At 43.9% G+C, this 20,034-nt stretch overlaps 1 protein-coding gene across 4 annotated transcripts in view; it reads right to left on the bottom strand.

Moving 5' to 3' along the window:
- The window catches only part of SGMS1 (sphingomyelin synthase 1), a 110,109-nt gene extending 90,437 nt beyond the window's left edge, over positions 1 to 19,672 (bottom strand). For 2 of the 4 annotated variants that reach the window (XM_041127138.1, XM_041127140.1), the window contains exon 1: positions 16,021 to 16,174. The gene's annotated coding sequence lies outside the window, so the exon portion shown is untranslated. Of the gene's footprint in view, positions 1 to 16,020; positions 16,175 to 19,608 lie in introns of those variants that run through there. The other 2 variants (XM_030030331.2, XM_030030333.2) reach the window with 2 other exon arrangements.
- Between the last annotated feature and the right edge of the window lie 362 nt (positions 19,673 to 20,034).

Below are 20,034 nucleotides of genomic sequence, written 5' to 3'. Positions count from 1 at the left end.
TTGAAATATTGCATGGAAGGCCTTGTGTTAAAAACTTGACAGGGAAAGATAGTCAGATGCACCTGAAATAACAGATCTTGGGGGATTAGTTAATATCTTTGGGCAAAGTCATTAACTCTCTCCATAGATACATCCAGGTTAAAGCTCCTGTGCCTTTGGATTCACCCGTACACCCCTTCAAGCCTGGAGACTCAGTATATCTGCGCAACAACGAACCACTTGTGGAGCAGGGGAGAGGACCCTATCAAGTGCTACTGACTGCAAACACTGCAGTGAAGCTCCAGGGAGTTGAATCCTGGATCCACTCTACTACAATAAAGAAGATACCATCCCCTCTGTGGAATTCCACGCCAAAAGGACCTTTGAAATTAAAACTAAAGAAGACCCAACATTAAGTTACAGCATAATATTTTTCAGAAACAATAATGAAGTGACTAATTGTAAATATTTTCATAATTTGGGTAAGGAATAATAATCCTCATTTTTTGTTGCCACAATGGAATAGAAATCATAATATTTAGGAACTCGGCCAGAGAAGTCACAAACATGTCCACCTTCTGTTTAGGATCAGGAAGTTCAGTTGGGGAAATGTATAGTTCTTGCCTAATTGGGATCCCAACCCCACTAGAAATAATGAAAAATTATACTATATTAAGAGTATTTGGATTTAAAATGACATATAGTAATTTGTACAATATGGGAAAAACTACTAAAATTAAAGAAAGGGGAATGCTGAGAGTAAAAGTATAAGGAACTCTACCTGCAAAACATTGCACTACTTTTGTGAATTGTTCCTCAAAGTGTGACAATCTAATGCAACTGCAACCCCCTTCAGCATGTAATGAAACAGAAAATGTAAGTTATGCTTGGGCCCACACCCAGCCACCTTTGGGATGGTTTTTACTTTGCAGGTGACTAGCCTATACTTATGTCCCAGCCAACATCACCGCAGGCCCTTGCTCAATTGGGAGATTAGTTCCATTGCTCCTAAGCAAGGAATATTTGAAAATTGAGGAAAGGCAAAAAAGAACAACTCATCAATTACCTGAAGATTGTGACTCCCAAGTTACTCTTTATAGCTCAAGTGAAATAACAGCTGCAGCAATATTAACACCTGGAGTAGGAGTTGCCATGAATTACCATACCTTAAAAAGGATTGCTTGTGCTCTGGTCAAAGACATTAATTATACATCACAAGCTCTGACAGCTCTTGGAACAGAAATGACCTGGATTAGAGAGGCGACCCTAGAGAACTGAGCAGCTATAGATTATCTGTTATTAAGGCACAGTCATGGTTGTGAAGAATTTAAGAGAATGTGTTGTTTTAATCTTTCTGATAATTCACAATTTGTAGAGAAAAAGATATAGCAATTGAAAGAATTGGCCTCTAACTTTTCAGAACAAGAAGAACTGGACTTTCTGTGGTTGAATTAATGGCTCCCAAATATAAGTTGGTTAAAACAATTGTTTGTGTTTATGCTGTTGTTTGTAGTTCTGATTTTGATAACTTGTTGTATGATACAATGCATGTCATTATGTAGATCAAGAATTTATAAAGGAATGGTGTGAGACTTAGGATGGTGTCCTGGTTTTGGCTGGGATAGAGTTAATTTTCTTTCTAGTAGCTAGTATAGTGCTGTGGTTTGGATTTAGTATGAGAAGAATGTTCGTAACACACTGATGTTTTCACCTGTTGCTAAGTAGTGTTTAGACTAAGTCAAGGATTTTGCAGCTTCTCATGCCCAGCCAGCAAGAAGGCTGGAGGGGCACAAGAAGTTGGGAGGGGACACAGCCAGGACAGCTGACCCAAACTGGCCAAAGGGATATTCCATACCATGTGACGTCATGCCCACTATATAAACTTGAGGGAGTTGGGAGTTGGGGGATCACTGCTCAGGAACTAACTGGGCATCAGTTGGCAAGTGGTGAGCAATTGCATTGTGCATCACTTCTTTTGGATATTCCAATCCTTTTATTATTGTCATTTTATTATTGTTATTATTATAATTATTAGCTTCTTCCTTTCTGTTCTATTAAACTACTCTTACATCAACCCACGATTTTTACCTCTTTCCTTCCGATTCTCTCCCCCATCCCAGTGGGTGGGGGGAAGTCAGCAAGCAGCTGCATGGTGCTTAGTTGCTGGCTGGGGTTAAACCACAACAGATGGATATTAAATAACATCATAAGTCTCAAAAGGGGAAGGACTGATGTCAGGCATAGAAAATGCTGTTTTAAATTAAGTTAGTTAATAATTTTCAACTTCAAACAATTTTAAAAATACCTAGAGAAGTAGCCAAGATCATTCTGATCCTTTCTATTCTTCCTGATTGATGGTGCATCCCTCTTGGCTGGAAAACGAACCATTGACCCCATACAGAGCAACTTAGCGGTCAAAGTGAGGAGGGGATACCTCCCCAAACAACCACCGAAGACCACTCAAGACCTCCGCGCTGCAGAGGAGGCATTTGATGTGTTATGGTTATATAATCCTATACATATTGATATAGAGAACGAACTGCTTATTGTTTAATGATCTAGCTCGTCTTGATTATCTCTCTGTAACTTTACATACCAAGGACTGGTGTTTGTCAAGGATTAAGCCTGTCAGAGACTGGTACTTGGGAGTGGTGAGCAAGAGGGAGCCATGAGCAACCACAAAACTTAATTAAATGTTTGATGAATTTACGATCTTGTTGAGAAGGTACAAGCAGAGGCCTTGCTTGAATAGATAGGGCCGGAAAAGATAAGAACTCCTGCCTTTGTTCTCGTCCTTGTAGGTAATTTAGCTTAAACTGGCCATATGGTTTTACATCACCAATGAAAACTTAGATAATAAAAGAGCACTAACAAGCATTTGTTTAGGGACTAACGTGCATTCTTTAGGATAAGATGTATCAAAACATGTAAAGGACCATACTGTGCAGAATCACCTGAGGAGGGTCAAGTAGCGGACAAGTGAGGAAGACTACGGAAGACCACCAGAGGACTCCTGAAGACCACCAGAGACCTTCAATGCACCTGCGCAAAGGACATTTGCATATGCTAGTAGTTTCCCAGAAAAGTAATGAAGATGTATAACCTTTCTCAGAAATCTAGTGAATATGTATGTAGAACATGTACTTAACCTGCACAATTAGACCTGACTGTGTGCACGATAGGTGGAACGATCCCCCGTGCACCCAGCGCTGACAATAAAGAATACTTACTCAATAGTTAATCAAGCTATTGAGTTAGATTCTTGAATCAATATGCATTAGATGGTCTTAATATTTACTAGGTAGGAGTAGTTTAATAAATTATATGCAATTGGTACCATATAAAAGACACACCTGATCAATCTGGTGTGCTTCATTTGTGGGAAGCCCACCAAGCACCCAGGCCTGAATAAAAAGCAACATCTCTCCTGAGTGTGTGAGATTGGTCTATTGCACACCAGGTAACGAATCCGCTTTTAGGACCACACAATGACACTAAAATGGTCTTACATGTTCCTTTTTGCCAATTCTGTTTGTGCCATAGTTATCAATGGGAAGGAGGAAGCTGGAAGGCAGATCTGTTCACCAGAGCAGCGTGATACAGGTAATGGCACAGTAATTCAATACGTACTTGCCCTCTGGGAGTATTAAATTCCATGGCTGGGTCTGCAGAGGAGCTCGGTGACCCAGCTGAGGTGCAGCCTGCTCCCAGGTTTCACAAACCGTGCCTGTTTCTTGGATCTCCAGAGGCAAAGCAAGCAGAGGCTCTGCTATCAGTGTGCTGAAGTGGTTTATTCCCGTATGGCTGTAAAACACAGCAGTTCAGCAGCAACCCTCCTGACAATATGCCGTGCTCAGAGGAGCCACAGACCTCAAAATCCCAGTGAGGCTTTGCTGTCATATGCCCCACACACCAAATTCAGCAGAAACTTTTTTCTCCTGCGACACTGACTTGAGTCTCCTGGGAAGAGAGATTCATTTATTCTTTTGTTGCAGTGGCCAGAAGAGAGACCTGCACATATATATAAGCACTGAGGGCAATGAATTCAAACTGGATTTGCACTTGACTATTCACTGTAAGTCAAAGGCTAAGTTACAAGATGATACCTGGGAGAATGACAGGGGTGCTTTAATTAGTCTACAAAGCAGTGTATAAGAGTGGCTGATGGGCAACAATCACTCTGTGTTAAAAATCAATACATCCCTAGTCCGATGCAAATGATACCTAAATCTCAAAGAGATTGCTTTAACCAAAGAGATGGTTACCTCCCAGGCTTCGGGGAAAGGATGATGGGTATTCATTTAGAAATTCCTTACAAAAAAAAGATACACTTTCAGAGTTTGCTTTTGAGAGGGCTCTGTTTGCTAAGCCTCTGCCTTCAGGGCAGCGCAAAGCCCTTTAGGACAAACAAACCTGGGCGGGCACTACAAAAGGAACTGTGAGAGATGCACTTCAAGGTTCCTGCATAGCTATTTGGCACCTCACAAAGCCTCGGCTATTCCACAGCAGGCTGTCTTTCCCAGAAGCCACAGTTCGATACTGAGAATTGCCACCAATGCAACTAACGAATACACACTTTGAGTTTAAATGTATAAAGGTTCTGATTTAACTTTGACCACTTCCAAAGAGGAGGCACCCAGGAACAGATCCAACAGTCCTTCCGCTGCACAAACCAAACGCGCTGGACTGGGGAAGACACAGCCGTGGAGCTGACAGTCACAGCCAGCTCTTCAGGACCGAGAACACCCACGTCACAGTCTCACCATCGCCAACATTATTTTAAAAGCCTCAGGCCCCAAAGCCAGAAGTATGACCAGCCTAGTTTTGACTTGCATGAGCAACTCACTCTCCCCGGTGTTTCATCTGTTAGTCCTCATCACCTCCCCATTTTCACTATGCAACCTCAATGCTTTTACACTTTGTTTTGAAGAGGTTTACTATGTTTTTAGTATTTCAGCAATACCTGCGTTGCCTTCTCCTTCTGACAGTTTCTGTGGTAAACTTTGATATCTCATCCAGTTACTAAACTGTTCCTTTTGAAAGACAAGGAAGTTCCCTGAAGAAACGAAAGTACTGGATTGGAGAGGGAGGGGGAAATTCCCTGCTGTGGTCTGCTCCTGTTGATGTCTGATACAGAAAATCCTGTTTTAAATTAAGTTAGTTAATAATTTTCAACTTCAAACACTTTTAATACCTAGAGAAGTAGCCAAGACCACTCTGATCCTTTCTATTCTTCCTGATTGATGGTGCATCCCTCTTGGCTGGAAAACGAACCATTGACCCCATACAGAGCAACTTAGCGGTCAGAGTGAGGAGGGGATACCTCCCCAAACAACCACCGAAGACCACTCGAGACCCCCGCAATGCAGAGGAGGCATCTGATGTGTCGTGGTTATATAACCCTATGCATATGCATTAGATAGTCTGAATATGTACCAGGTAGGAGTAGTTTAATAAATTATATGCAATTGGTACCATATAAAAGACACACCTGATCAATCTGGTGTGCTTCATTTGTGGAAAGCCCACCAAGCACCCAGGCTGGAATAAAAAGCAGTATCTCTCCTGAGTGTGTGAGATTCGTCTACTGCACACCGGGTATTGAATCCACTTTCAGGACAGCCCTGTTAAAAATACTAATAGCTGCGAGTCTGAAAGCTGCATCTGCACAGATGTGATGGATTAATAATCTCTTCCAAACAAGTTTGTCAAGAAGGAAAAGGTTACTGGCTTTTGCACTACTTCCCTTTTTGAGAGGCCATATCCTATAATGCAGCTGTTACTCAAGTGTTCCATTAACTTTATAAACGCCAACCCACCTCTTCCAGCTTTAACAGTTAATCAAATGATTTATGAAAGGTGCAAAAACACTAAATTGGCAGAAAAGAGAAAAACTGAGCTCCAACAATGCATTTGCAAACTTGACCTAAACAAAACTGCATATTTTCTCTTAAAAATAACAGAAAACTTGAGCTACATCTTCCTCAAAAGGGAAAAGTGCTGCTGGGGCTGCAGAGAAATCTTGCGCTTGGGAGCAAGGAGTCACTGTCAGTAGAAAGGACCTTTCCCCATATGCACAGAAGACCCCACCATGCCTTGTTCAAAAGGGGTAACAGTAACAGAACACCAAAAAGAGCGCTGGTACCATGAAACATTGAAATCACAACATTAAACAAACCCATTTGAAAATAGCTGTTTCTGCCCATTTCTGTTGAGCAGTCCAACATGACATTAACCCACCAGTCCTGCTTTACAAGATTTGTTTTTGGAGTTGCCCTCTTTCAGTTCCCAATGTAAGCAAGAAATTTATGCACCAGCAGCACCCACGTCCTTAGAAATATCAGTAGTACAACATATTCCACTTCTCAGCAAAAGAAACCTTTAAACAGCAGATTTGACAAGCTGGTTGGCCTCGGATCTGGCAAGAGCATGGTTTTTAGATCCACCTGCCCCCAACCACAGGCCCCAAAACTAGACAGACATCAGGAGCGGGAATCTGTTCCACCTACAAAGGGGCTTGCTGAGCAACTGCTAATTCCCCTTAATTGCTGGAATGAGACCATCCCCTCCGCAGGGAGGGAGGGAGGGAAGGCAGCCCAGCACAGCCAGGAATTGCAGCCAGCTCTCCCTCCCCTGCCCTGCCCTCGAGGGATTGCTTATCCCTGACTCCAGCCTCACAGATACATTTGCTGGGAAATGCAGAGCTCCTTGAAACCCATAAATTGTGATTCTGGTTGCACTTCTGGATATACATATGCAGGCTGATCTCTCGCAGAGCAAGCACGACACAGTGACACGTATGACCTGGGTGGGAGCATAACTGGGATGCCTTCACTTGTTAAGTTTTATTCTGACTCATCACAGACAGCTTGGTGAAAATCCAAACGTGCACACTTGCAACAAGCAGGATGAGGATCCTCCCTTGTCTCCCTTGCAGCTCTGCACACTGTTTTTTCGTTGTTCTTTGAAGGGACAGTAACTGTGGCAAAGCATCCTCCCATGTCCCCCACAACCCTGCACTTGGGGGGTGTTTGCTGAACAGCCTAACTGGGGGAAGGGTGAGAAACAACCTGGATGGCACAACTAAAGGGTTTACTGTAATAGGCTTAACTGCTGAGCTGGTAGCTGCAAAACGGGTATCTGAAGTCCCAAAAGCACGAGCAGATTCTGCTCTCATCAGATATAGCCATGGGTCTTTCTATGTAGGATTAAGGATGGATTGACACATGTTACAAAAGCAGTTTCATTAAGGAAAAAAGGAAACATTCTCTATAACCTGTAATACAAAGGAAAAATCAACACAGACCCTAAATTTCTGGTGCTGACCTTACCAAGCCAGGCTTTGGTTCCTGCTTTAGCACATTCAAAAACCAGCCCTCAGTTTATGCTTGATCGTCTGCATGTTATCACCCGTTGTTAGAAAAAATCTGCAATAACATTTTCACCCCTCCCTGAAATTTCTAGGAAATTATTTGCATGTGAGCATGAAAAGAGAATCTGAGTTTGACAACACCTGCCAGAATAATATTCGTACATTTTGAGTATATAAACAACATACACAAACCTGGTGACTGATCTAGCAAAGGCAGCTGTTATTTAAATACCAGGCTGCCCTTCCGTTCTCACCTTAGCAGAAGCCCCAAACAAAGCACAGGGTCCCCAGCAGCAAGGCAGGACTCAGTGGTACGTACCCACGCCATGTGCTCCAGGTGGGGCCCAGACTCACCCTTTCCGAGCAAGAGCCAAGGAACTCTCCTTCCACAGCAGCAGATGCTCCTCTGTGACTGGCAGTGGGGTCCAACTTCACCCCAAGCACTCAGCTGGGGCTCCCTCGCATCCCTGCACTCTTTCTAATGACAAGTAGCTGGAGAGATCTGGTTTCTGTTTCCTTCCCTCTACCCTTCAGGTAACAGCCACCTCTCAGGGATCTCTAATGAGCCCAGGGGCAAGGTGGTGGCAGCAGAGGTCTCACAGGACATGACAGAGCCTTGAGAAGTTCAGAACGGACACGAGGAGGAGGAAGACATGGAGGAAAGGCAAGAACACTAGTCCAGGAAGGCCAGAAGGACTGCTCTAACAGGTGATTTGAAAGTGTACGATTTTAGTTGCATTTCTGAGCCTTGTACAAACCTCCACTCACTTTGATGACAAGAAGTACCACAACTGGTAGGTTTAATTTGGGAATATTTGCAGAGTCATGCTGAGAATACTTCTATTAAATGCTGTGCTTAAAAACGTGCCGCTTTACTGCACATATACTGCATATCAATACTTATACTTGAGGAATAAGTTAAGTATGCAGCTTTGTAAGTACCTAAGAAAGTCTCCAGGTAAGGGAATAGCTCTCTTCCTCCCTGCAGTTAACACTTGGCTAAGCCACCAGAGGAACAGTGCTGCCCTCACCCTGTGAATGTAAATCATAGCAATAAAAATACCCATTAAAAAAAGAAAGGTACTTTGTTCAAGACAATCTAACATGCCCTCTACAAGACAATCTATAGTCTAAGGGGCTGCCTTGAGATCTTCATTTTTTAAAAAAAAACCTACAGCACAAATAAAATATGTGGGTTATTATTAAGCATACAGCAAGTCACTTCATATAAATGACCACACAGTAATTCACCTCTGCTTTATAAAAAAAGGAAGTGCTTTTAAAGCAGTCCTTGAAAGGAAACAAACCCTTAAAATTCAGAAGAGGATAATACTGCCTTCAGAGAAGCCCATATAGAGACCAATCCACTTTTTATTTAATTCTTCCCCCATTTTTAAAGCTATAAATACAGAAAGATAAGCATGTTCAGTTCTTCAAATACTTCAGACATTTCACGTTAGACTATCTGTGGAAAAAATGGACTTTTCCTTCCTTCTAGCTGAAGTTTGTGTTGTCTCTTTTAGTGACTATTAGCAACATTAAGAGCAAAGACAAAAGGATGCAAGAGCTATACAAAGCTCCATATCCGAACCTCTTGTGCCTGCAAGCTCTCACCCTAAATCATACTTCCGACTTCATACTTCTTTGTGTCTAGGATACACGCTAAAGGCAAGCATATATTCACACACACACACTTTACCTACAATACTGAGAACTGGCTTTGTAAGTGCTGAAATCCCTTCCTAGAGGATGGACTGGTCAAGGCTGCTACAGCACCAATATCTTAATTGTATCTAGTAAGATCAGGCACCACAAATACCCCAGTGGCATCTTGCCTGTGCCCTCTGCCATTGTTCCTCTTCTTCCTCTCCTGCCGCCAGATCCTTTCCCAGGGATTTCCCATGCACGGCATCTCTGCTCACTCCAGCTCCTTCTGCTGGAGGGAGAAACAGTGCCAGAACACCAAGGCTGTGCCCCAGCTCACAGAAATCACTGGGTGTCTGCTGGGGGAGCAAGGGACAAGACTGCACTGGGCAGAGGGAAAAGATCTCACAGTCCCACACCATGCTGCACTAAAGCATGCTCCAGCACCCCAAAACCCACCAAGCCCAGGCAAAGAGACTCAATTGCACTTGAGTGCGTGTTTCTGATAGCAGCGAGTTGCACTAAATGAACACAGCATAGTCTATTTTACCAGAGTTACATTAAAACACTCCCCGCAAGCATTAAAGGCTGCAATGGGCTCTATCCCAACTATCCTAATTCAGGAAAGTACTGGGAAACAAGCAAGTTTGAGCATTTCCAGCTGTCTTCACAGGTCCTGTCATTGCACTGGCTATTCACCACCAGCACGTGCTTTAGTTGCCACCTCTTACAAAAGCAATACCCACTTCAGTTTAGTTTACTACAGACCCACAATTGCCTCTCATGGTGTGTTTTAAAAAAAAAAAACAAACCCAAAAAAACCAAAAAAAACCCGCAACACATCAGTCACAAAGAAAGTTTGTTGACATGGTTGACAGTCACTGCAGAAGTTATTCCACTTCAGTGGCACAGAGATTGCCATTACTATTTTGCATGACACAGACCTGGAAGAAAAGTTGGTTGCTACCACGCTAGTAAGGGCAGAAAACACGGGCACGATCCCACGTGCTGACATTCACTGTGTTGCTATTCCCTTCTTGATAAGGTCCTACTCCACTAGGTAAACCACAACATGTTTCTCCAAAACCCCCTGGGACACCCTTTAACACTGCAAAAATGGGCAGACAAAGAGAGGGTGGAGGAGGAAATCAGCTCTATGACAGCCATTAATTAAATCAGCCCAGAAAGCTCACTTTGAACAGATGTACCTGAACCTTTGGTTTCTCTGGGAATTGAATCTGCAGCCTCTCAACCTAAAAGCAGGGATTTAGTGATAGGGATCAGAGCCTACAGCTCCAAGGCATTCACAACTCACCTGGGTCCCAGGGTGGGAAGCCTCCACCTGCCACAAGCCACCCTGCCACTGCAACCACCAGCTCAGAGAGTAATGCACCAGTGAAAAGCAGTCTCCCTCACTCTAGGAAATTCAAGCAGTTCATCTCCAGTGAACATCTAGAGCTGGTCCACACGCTGAACACAACAAAAAATATCCATTGCTACTTAAACGAAAACTGGTAATAAATCAGCTAGGATTCTTTAGAAAGTAGCATGCCATCCTTGTTATCATTTGCAGGCACATTAAACACCATGCAATTATTCAAAGTCTTAATGATAATATTATGCAGGAACTTACCCAAGAGATGGGACTGAACTGTGTGCCCCAACTATGTCCAAGTAACCAAGAGTATCAGGTTCAGCTACTTTTTCTGATGTTCAAAAAGGGGTAAGGTGTATTTATTGCATTGTACATTTGTATATCCAGCTACTTTGAAATCACTTCACCCTGTAAGGTCCAACTATGTACAACACAGCTGGAAACACAAGGCAATTAAAAGCAGTAGCACCTTACCTATGAAGGATATAAAGGCTTCACCTCAACACAGGTCACAAGAAAAATGAAACTTTCTCACACAGTGTAAAAATTGCCTTTCCAAAGTTACTTGTGCTTTAAAGTGTTCAGATATAGTTTATTAATTATATTTATTAAGCAGTCTAGACAAACTACAGATTCATTTTTCTTGAAATCAAGTAAACAAACTCAAATATGACTTGGATTTTCATAATTACCAAGCTGTTTTGGCTTTTTAATCTGCTATGATGAGTTCTGCACACGCAGCGAGACCAGACTGTGGAACCTTCACCTTGAAAAGGTTGGCGCTTTGGCGTCCCCACAGCTGCATGTAATAGGAACACATGTATAGCCTCATTCTTAATGGTGTCAGGATATCTTTGCATGAATACAAAGATCACGCACTGTAACACATGCTGAAAAGCGCAGCTAAATGGAGGCAGGCAAAGCATTATCCACTTCACAATTTTTGTGAAGCTTATAGCAGAAGGGCCAAACACTGACTGGGTTATTAACCAATCTGCAAATAAACACAAGTAGTTAATTTAATAGCATGGCATCACATCTTGCAGGCTGAATTTCAACACATAGCTATTACAATGGAACCACTTGAAGGAGTAGAGCAATTCCCCATGATTTCTAGTATATAGTCTGCTTTCAGGCTACAACCATGAAAAGACCAAAAAGGAAGTCCCGAACATGGAAACAAGATTCCCAGATCATTAACGAATAAAATACAAAACAATCTATGAAGCCAACAAACATTTTTGTAGAATGTACAATTATTTTAAATATTTGCTCATATCCAACTACTAATGGACAGTATTAAAGCACTATTACCAGTGTGAGAGGGATTAAAAAGTTAATGCAAACATTCTATTTTTAACCTCGTAAGTACTTTGTGCAATATTAGCAAAGAAGTCTAATGGGAAGAATCATAAAAGGATTTTAGATTGGCAGTCGCTCAATAAAATGGCCAAGGAAAGCTCCCTGTAGGCAGTTATAAAACGATGCTGGTCAATTCACTTGTGCCACGATGAACTGTGAGTTAAGCAGCACTATTCAGAAGTTAAGATCTTTACGGCATAACTGGTAGTTCACTGAGAACATCAGCTCAGCTGGATAGGTGCAGAGAAGAAAACAGCTAACTGCCTTTTCTGTTGCACAAATCTGGTACACCTGTATCTTAAATATCATCCGTATCTCAAGTTCTTCCCTCTCCTCCACTCCCATCCCACCTTGGCACTGAAAAACACTGAATAAAGCTTGCAGGATGAACTGTCTCTACACACCAGGTGGGACCCCTCTCCCCAAAGCCCACATTAGGTTCTTACAGCAACAGATCTCAACAGATCTCCTTCCTTAGAGATTTTCAAAACCTGACTGGGCCCTGAAAAACCTGACATACCTTTGAGGTTAGTCTTGCTCCGAGCAGGAGGTAATATAAATTTGTCTGTAATTGTCATCTCTACAAATATTCTCATAGCCACTTAGATGTATTGAACTCTCAGTTGAACTCTGGCATGCCCTCTCAAAAACATTGTAGATGCTTGGAGACAAGACACATGGCTATATGGGTCTGTGTCTTCTCAGCATAGATACCCATTTTCTTGCAAGCATTCCCAAAGAAATTCTGAACAAAGTAACAGAATGCAAATAATCCACTTCTGATAAACGTGCTTTGGGCCCTGTTTTTGTTTTTAAAATGTCCTTTGATAGACCATCTCTTTACATTTCAAAAGGGAGAAAAACTGAAATAGGAAATTGCACACACACAAAACAAAGGCAATATCTGACAAGTCATTTTGTTAATTTGCAGATAATTGCTCATTACTGTGAAATAAGGCTTTTGTACTGTTGCATGAAGAGTAGATAAGAAACCCTAGCCCATTACTAAGTATTGCTTTTGGCAAACACAAGCTTCTCCTAGCACAGAGAGTCTTCATAAAATCATGTTTCCATTAAACGCCTATCTTGGCATCCCAAAAGTACTGGTGGAAACAGAACAACATGTTCTGTAAAGTCATTTAGTAGGGACCTTCACATGCTTGCATTCACCCTTTTCTGTACATTCTTGCTTTGTTCACAGTGCTGCTTTGAACATCACCTACCCCCACGCTGCCTCTGCTCAGCACCCTGCCCCCCAAACAGCCAATGTCAGCATTTTGAGAAGAACACGTATGGTCCTCTTCCTTCCTCTAAGTCTTGTTCACTTAACTATTACCCTAAAAATGTATTCCCCAGACACTCGAAATCCACAGCCCATTGGCACTTTATATTCTTCGCCCACCCTCTGTAAGCAGCAAAGCTCACCCCGACTTCCCCACTGCCTGACTCACCTGCTGGCGCTAGATTTTCACTCCCATTTAAAGCAAGTGGACCTTGAGCCCTGACACACCATCACTAGCCAAGCTGGCTAACAGTGCTTGCACTGAAGGTGGCCACCTTGGAGTTACTTCATCAGTGAATGGTGAGCACGCTCTGGGAACCACATGCCATTCACATAGCCAAGCAGGTATTTTTGCAGCAATCGCCCTCAAGGCGCTTTCAAGGTCTTTTTCATCATCGTAACAGCAGGAATAATTTTTAAGCCTTTCAAATAGTTTTAAATTAACCTCCCTGACAAAGTTTTCCAGAGCAATATAATCTGACTACATAAAACGCTATGCAGAAGAGCAGGGGCACAAGGAAGACAAGTGCAGACTTCAGAGCGGAAGAGACACTATAGCTCAATTTAGATGGAGCTGTTTCATCAGTATGTAGATTCAAAGCCATTCCTATGCAGTTATTGAACCGCTACCCAAGCCTTCCTAGCAAGCAAAAATCCATTCTGTGTACAAATAGGGCTTTTATAGCTTGGCACTGTGCTGAGGACTGTGGAGTCAAACTTTTCAATGCCTGGTAAATTTTTACTTGAAAGTGGCAGGAGAGCTCATGCCAGAAGCCCATATGAAATGCCAGCTCAGTGGCAGAAGGTCAAAGCGTGGTATCAAGAGATTTTATGGAAGCGTTTCAAGACAAACTTCTTAAAAGCATTGTGCTCTCTAGGGAGGCACAGATTTATACTGCTAGGAAAGCCTAGTAACAATCTTTATGACTCCTTTCCAATCAAGGGTAATATCTTTAACACTCTACCTTGCGAAAAGCACAGCAGTAGGGTCTCCTGTAGGTGGTGAGAGCTGTTTCTGCGTCTATTTAATCCTTGCTTATTTTGCTGAACTTAACTGTTAAATGCCAGAGGTTTTGTGCAGACTGTCCTCTACAAAAAACAAAAACAGCCAAAAACCCACCCAAAACCAACAAACCTTTCAGGTGCAAAAGGTATTATTTCATGCATAAAAAAAACCACAAGTCAGACCTACAGACAACTGAAGAAAGCACAATACAGTTTAGAAACCAACAGCACAAACGACTACCCCTTCTCCATTAGTATCTAAAACGATGGCTGCAGGAAAAGGAGAAATTTAATTTGAACTGAGAGAAATGCTCCATACTCGCTACCATTCTTATACAATTATTTAAGGTTAAGTTAGCGTCAACAATGATCCTGAACAGATGTCAAGCATGAAGACTTTAAAAATACTGGATTTTGCCAGCTGTCACCACATAGTAATAAAAAAAGAGATAATAAAGCCCCATTGAAACCTGATCTGTCCGCTCATGGTCTCCCCTTGCATCCACACAAATGCACTGTTAGATTCATTTACAAGAGCAAATTTGCAAGTGCTTATACTCTCTCCCATTAAAGCATTTCAGCTGTCTGAATTTGCCATTTTAACAAATTCAAGTATAAGACTTCAAATTCAATTAGCACAAATCTCAGTGCTCCCAACATTAAATTTGTAAGTGACATTTAATGGCATTCAACACACACGAAGCTAAGCTAATACACTAATGGACCAGCAAGGAAAATTGTAAGACACTCCAAAATGCGATGCTCTTTTTCAGTCAAGGAAATTAAAGGTGTAGGCTGTGCCGGACAGGAAGAGATGACAGCTATTAAAAATCCTTCTTAAACCAAGGCTGCAAAAGCTCTCCTCTCCAGATACACCACACAGCTAACAGCTGCACATAATATGAGAGCAAAGAAGAAAACTGGCTGCTCTATTCAGCAAGATCTCCTTCCAAACTGCTGGGTTTTGGGGGCAATATATGTAATGTAAGGTTGTTTCAGTTCTTAAGACAGGAATTACAACCTCTTCTGCTGTTTTTACTTCTGTTTCCTCCTACCTCTTTTCCTGAGGAAGGCTTAGGCAACGCAGCCCTGCTTACCACCATTCCCCAGACTCACACCAACTGATGCTCACAGGAGCACTAAATTTTCCAAGCCCTGTCCCAGCCCGCTAATAAGGATGCAACGCTGCACCCCAAGAAGCCAGCCCAGCAAGCACACCTGAGGAATTCTGCTACCCTACCTCACCGTTGCATGCCTGCACCTTGTAATGAACGGGTTAACTTTGTTCATGAAATCGCATGTGGAGGTAGGAATATTCTTCACTTATCTAAGACCATGAGTACCGATGATTAGCATATGTAGAGAGACGTTTACAGAGCATGAATGGGACTTGAGTCACCTAAAGAACAGCTGAGGAAGACTTCCGCCTTCATCCCAACAACCACCAGAAGGCAAATTACGACCACTTAACACCTGATGGCACAAGATACGGAAGATACCAGCCAGCCCTAACGTATCGGGGACTAAAAAGACTGTATAAATAAAGAGGCTCTTCCCCTGTTTGGGTGCGAGCTTGTGGCGGAGCACTGTCTCCCCGGCGGCCCAGCGCTGTTTTGCTCTTTTATCGCTTGCTAATAAATTCGATCTTTTATTTAATACAAATTGGCTCCTCCAATTTGTCACGAGCGTCTATAACACACCTCACCCAACTTGGCAAGAAAGCTGCCAATTTTCACACAGCTAGGCTCCCGCATTAGGAAAACCCAAAGCTACCGGACTTCAGGGATTCCTTTAAGTCTTTTTTCCAAGTGGCAATATGCTTCACCTTAACTCCATTTAAATAAAGCAAGCTACCTCCAAAGAGCTTCAAAATCAGGGAGACAGAAGGCAGACCATGCTGGGAAGTCTGAGAGAGAAAAAAAGCTTTAGAATCATGGTTAAGCAGAAGGAGATTTCTTTTGTTTGTTTAAATCTAAGCAAATTAGCACAAGCAAAACCTACCGTTAGTGAAGATGCTTTCACAATAAAGTGTTCGTCTTTGAATACAGATGTGTAATTGGATACCAGAGCAGCACCGCACAAGCTGACGAAGGAAGCATCAACAGGACATGTTCTACTCCACGCAAGTCTTGCTCCTCTGATTTGGATGAGTGAACTGTAAAGACCAGCAACAGCAATAACTACATTCTAAAAAGCTGCATTTCTTTAAGAGACATGTTATAGTCTCCTAAATTAGAATTTCTTTTCTCTTAACAGCTCTTGATCAAGAGCTATCAGAACAAAGCTCGGGTAGTACTTTCAAGGACTTTTTTTTTTTCCCCTCAACTACATTAACATGTTTGATAAGACCAGAAACAATACAAACATTTTAAAGATATTTAAATACTCACATTAATGAACTACAGGCAGCACAGGGAAACTGGTTACACTTAGTAGCTCACTGGGATGAATGTTCTTTTTATTAACAAAAAACAAGCCCAAGTAACCTGCACCAAACACTGCCTCTGCTAAGTACATTTTCAAATGCATAAAATATATTTGGGATGAAAGTGTCTCCAAAAGCCAGTAGGTTTCATGCTTTCTTCAGTCTTCTGCATTTCCCTCAGCCTTTTGGGCAGGGGAAAGACTAATAATTAACTTGAATGATGCTACACACGTTGGGAATTCAAGTTGTATTAAAAGCCGAAGTTTCCAATCCACAGCACAAGAGTAGTGCAGAACATCAGCCTTCAGAGGGCTGCCTGCCCCTATCTGCGTGCTGCTGTCCTGGGTGCAAAAAGCCTCTGATGACACAAAAATCCTTCAGAAAACACTGACAGTAAATGGGAGCTCAGTTCATGACCCTCAGATTCTAAAAAACCTCTCAAAACTCAGGTTTTTGAGCTCATTTTAAGCTCACCTCTACTTCAGAGCATTTCTTCCAGGTACAGTTGGTTTTGATGTGTTGCACTTGAATTATGACTGAAATAGCATTCACGTGCTCTGCTCTATTTCAGCAAAGAACAGTTTGGACTTACCTCGCTGTGAAGCCTTAAAAATCCTTCCTGCACAACACAATTCTCTGTGAACCACACCATGACAGAAGGATCTCATGTCACATTCAACAAAACCAGCGTTCATGGTCACGTGCAAATCTCCTACCTTGTTTTTTGATGGTGCTATACAGATTTTTTTTTTTTTTTTTTTTTTTTTTTTTTTACTCTGAACAGGCCCTTCCTGACATGCTGGAGAAACAAGGGTCTGGATTATTTTTGTGTGAGCATTTTTTACGGGATGTTCTGTTGCCCCAATTAAAAAGCTTTAAATTCGGCAACCATTCCTTACGGCCAAACTGAAATTGTTATTAAATCTGAGTAAGTCCCAGGCCACCCATATTTAGCACACCAATTAACCAATGTTGAACAATGCAGAGCAGCAGCAACCAGAAGACAGGAAGAATTTTTAAGTTGCCATCACCCATAGCGCATGTGCTCTTCCTCCACACGTTCAGTTCAAGAGAACTCAATAATTATTTAATTAAAAGCAGCACCTGTTCAAGCTTGACAAGTGTTGAGAGAGGCAATGATATACATGGAGAACAGGTATACAGAAGGTGCTATTAACAAGCCACTGCCTTTTAAGGATACCGTTACCTCTGAGTAGTCGAATAGTATTCATTAATACCTCCAAGTCCTGAAAATGATCCACATACTTCGATTTATTAAATTTAGAAGTGTCGCAAGTTTTCATTAAAAGCTACTTAAATATGTGGAGACACGCTGTCTCTAGGTTGATATGTGAAAGACGGAATAAGCACGATAAATGATTTGGGAATCAGAGTCTGTTGCACAGATCACAAACACAGTTTAAAGGCATCTGAGCTAAATTTAATTCTGCTCCACATGGACAAACCCAAAAAATCAAGGCAATCTCTCTGGATTTAAAGGGGGTTTATTACCTTTATTGTAAAAGTAGCCTTTGTCTTTTGTCTGCCACCAACCAAGTCCGACTGCGTTCCCTTTCCAAACTCTAAACAACTTCACAAAGCTGAATCAATTCCAATGCCCACCAAAATACTATATGAAATAAAACAGAAGTGCACATTACTCCAACGCAACATCTACTCCCCAAACAAATAAATGTAGCCAAGCCCAAACCCACCAAGATCAACAGCAGAGCTTCCACTGACTTCAATTGTCAGGCATCACGTCTGTATTTTGTACTGGTTCACAAACAGGCATGAAAACCAACAGAAATCATTTTCATCCACACAGAGCTGACGTGACAGAACGGAGTCTGAAGGAATCGCTACAAAACCTGGTGTCACACCGTGATGCACCAATGCTGCCATCAGCCAAAGTGACAGAAGGATGTTCATCGACATCCCATTTCCAGCTCTGCTAAGAGAGGCTGCCTCCATCAGAAAGCTTCATCAGCACCATGTCAATATGGCAGAGCTCCCATTTTTTACAAATAATACTCTTTTCTCTCTCTTTCTATCCTTGCCTTGCGTATTTACAGTGCCTCAAGGCACCAAGGCCTTCTTTAATGAGGTTTTCACACAAGACAGAATAAATTAGAAACCTTGATCAAGACAGGGCCTCCAGCAGGAACACAGTAAAAAGACAGCCACATGCATTATACACCCAAAAAAATCCAAATAATCCAGCCTGTCAATCAGCAAGCAATTTCACAAGCAAACAGGGAGCACACCTGCCTGCCAGGGTGCTGATGATGTGAGGCCTCTACTTCTTACCCCCAGTTCTGCCTTGCAGCCTCTTCATCCCCAAGACCCTCCAGCTGCTGTCACCCAGCAAACCTCAGACCCAGGGAGGCGGCACAGCCCTAATGCCAGCGCTATGGCCCTCGAAGTCGTCATGATGGGACAGATCTCCTCTCCTCCCCGCTCACGGCGGACACCTCCAGCTTCTTTTAGAGTGGGAAGCTGCCTGCCTTCACACCCCAGCCAGCTGAGGGGACCGGGCAAGCCCTGGGCTGAGAGGGGGCCTAGGCCTGGCCTGAGGGGGGTCCTAAGGCCCCACCAGGGCTGAGGGGACCGGAGCCCCCGGGCTGAGGGGACTGGCCTCACTCCCACGGTCCCACCTGAGCAGAGGGGACCACATGCCCCCCAGACACCCTGGGGCGGGGGGGAACGGACCCCCCACTCAGACACCCTGGGGAGGAGGGGGACAGACCCGACCAGGCACCAGGGCTGAGGGGACCGGAGCCCCTGCTGGGTCCCGGGGCTGAGGGAACTGCAGCCCCCCGAGCTGAGGGGACCAGAGCTCCCCAGGGCTGAGGGGACCGCAGCCTCCCCGGTCCCCCCGGGGCTGACGGGCCCAGATACCCCCGAGCCGAGAGAACCAGAGCTCCCGCAGGGGGCCCGGACACCCCCCGCGGATCGTCCGGGGGCCGCCGCCAGGCTGAGGGGCCGGGATCCCCGAGCCGCGGCCCGGCCCCGCCGCTACACGGCCCCGCCTCGGGCGGCGGCCCCGTCTTCGCTGTCACCAACCGCCCCGTCCCGCCGCTGCCGCCGCCACCCCCGGGCCTGCGCCCGGCCCCACCGCCCGGCCCCGCGCTGAGGCGGCGGCGGTGCGGCTCGCTGCTCACCGTACGGCGCGGAGCCCCGCGGCGGGTCGGGTCGGCGCGACCGCCGGGCGGGCGGATCCCCTGGGCGGTGGCAGCGGCGGCGGCCCCGTGTCCCGTGCGGCGGCGGCGGCGGGCGGAGCGGGCGGCACCGTGCGTCACGTGAGCGCCGTGTCATTCCCGCGCCGCCATCTTGTGCGCGGCGGGCAGGGGCTGCGGCCGGTGGTCTGTGAGGGAACGGTGCTGCCAAAAAACGTATTTCCAGGGGGATTTTGCTCGTTAAAGTCTGGGACTCCTCGCTGTGAAAACCACTGTTTTTCCTTAAAACAAGCCGTCTTGGAGCTTTCTGAGTACATGTAGCAAAAAAAAAAATTAAAATCCGGCATCAGCATAACTTACTCCAAGCAGATGAGGTGTAGCAGGGTGTGAGAAGTTCTTACACTAAATCTG

The sequence above is a fragment of the Aquila chrysaetos genome, chromosome 11, assembly GCF_900496995.4.
Source record: "Aquila chrysaetos chrysaetos chromosome 11, bAquChr1.4, whole genome shotgun sequence".
Taxonomy (NCBI): Eukaryota; Metazoa; Chordata; class Aves; order Accipitriformes; family Accipitridae; genus Aquila; species Aquila chrysaetos.
Note: the sequence above shows the minus strand (reverse complement) of the source record. Positions and strands in the feature narration are given on the sequence as shown.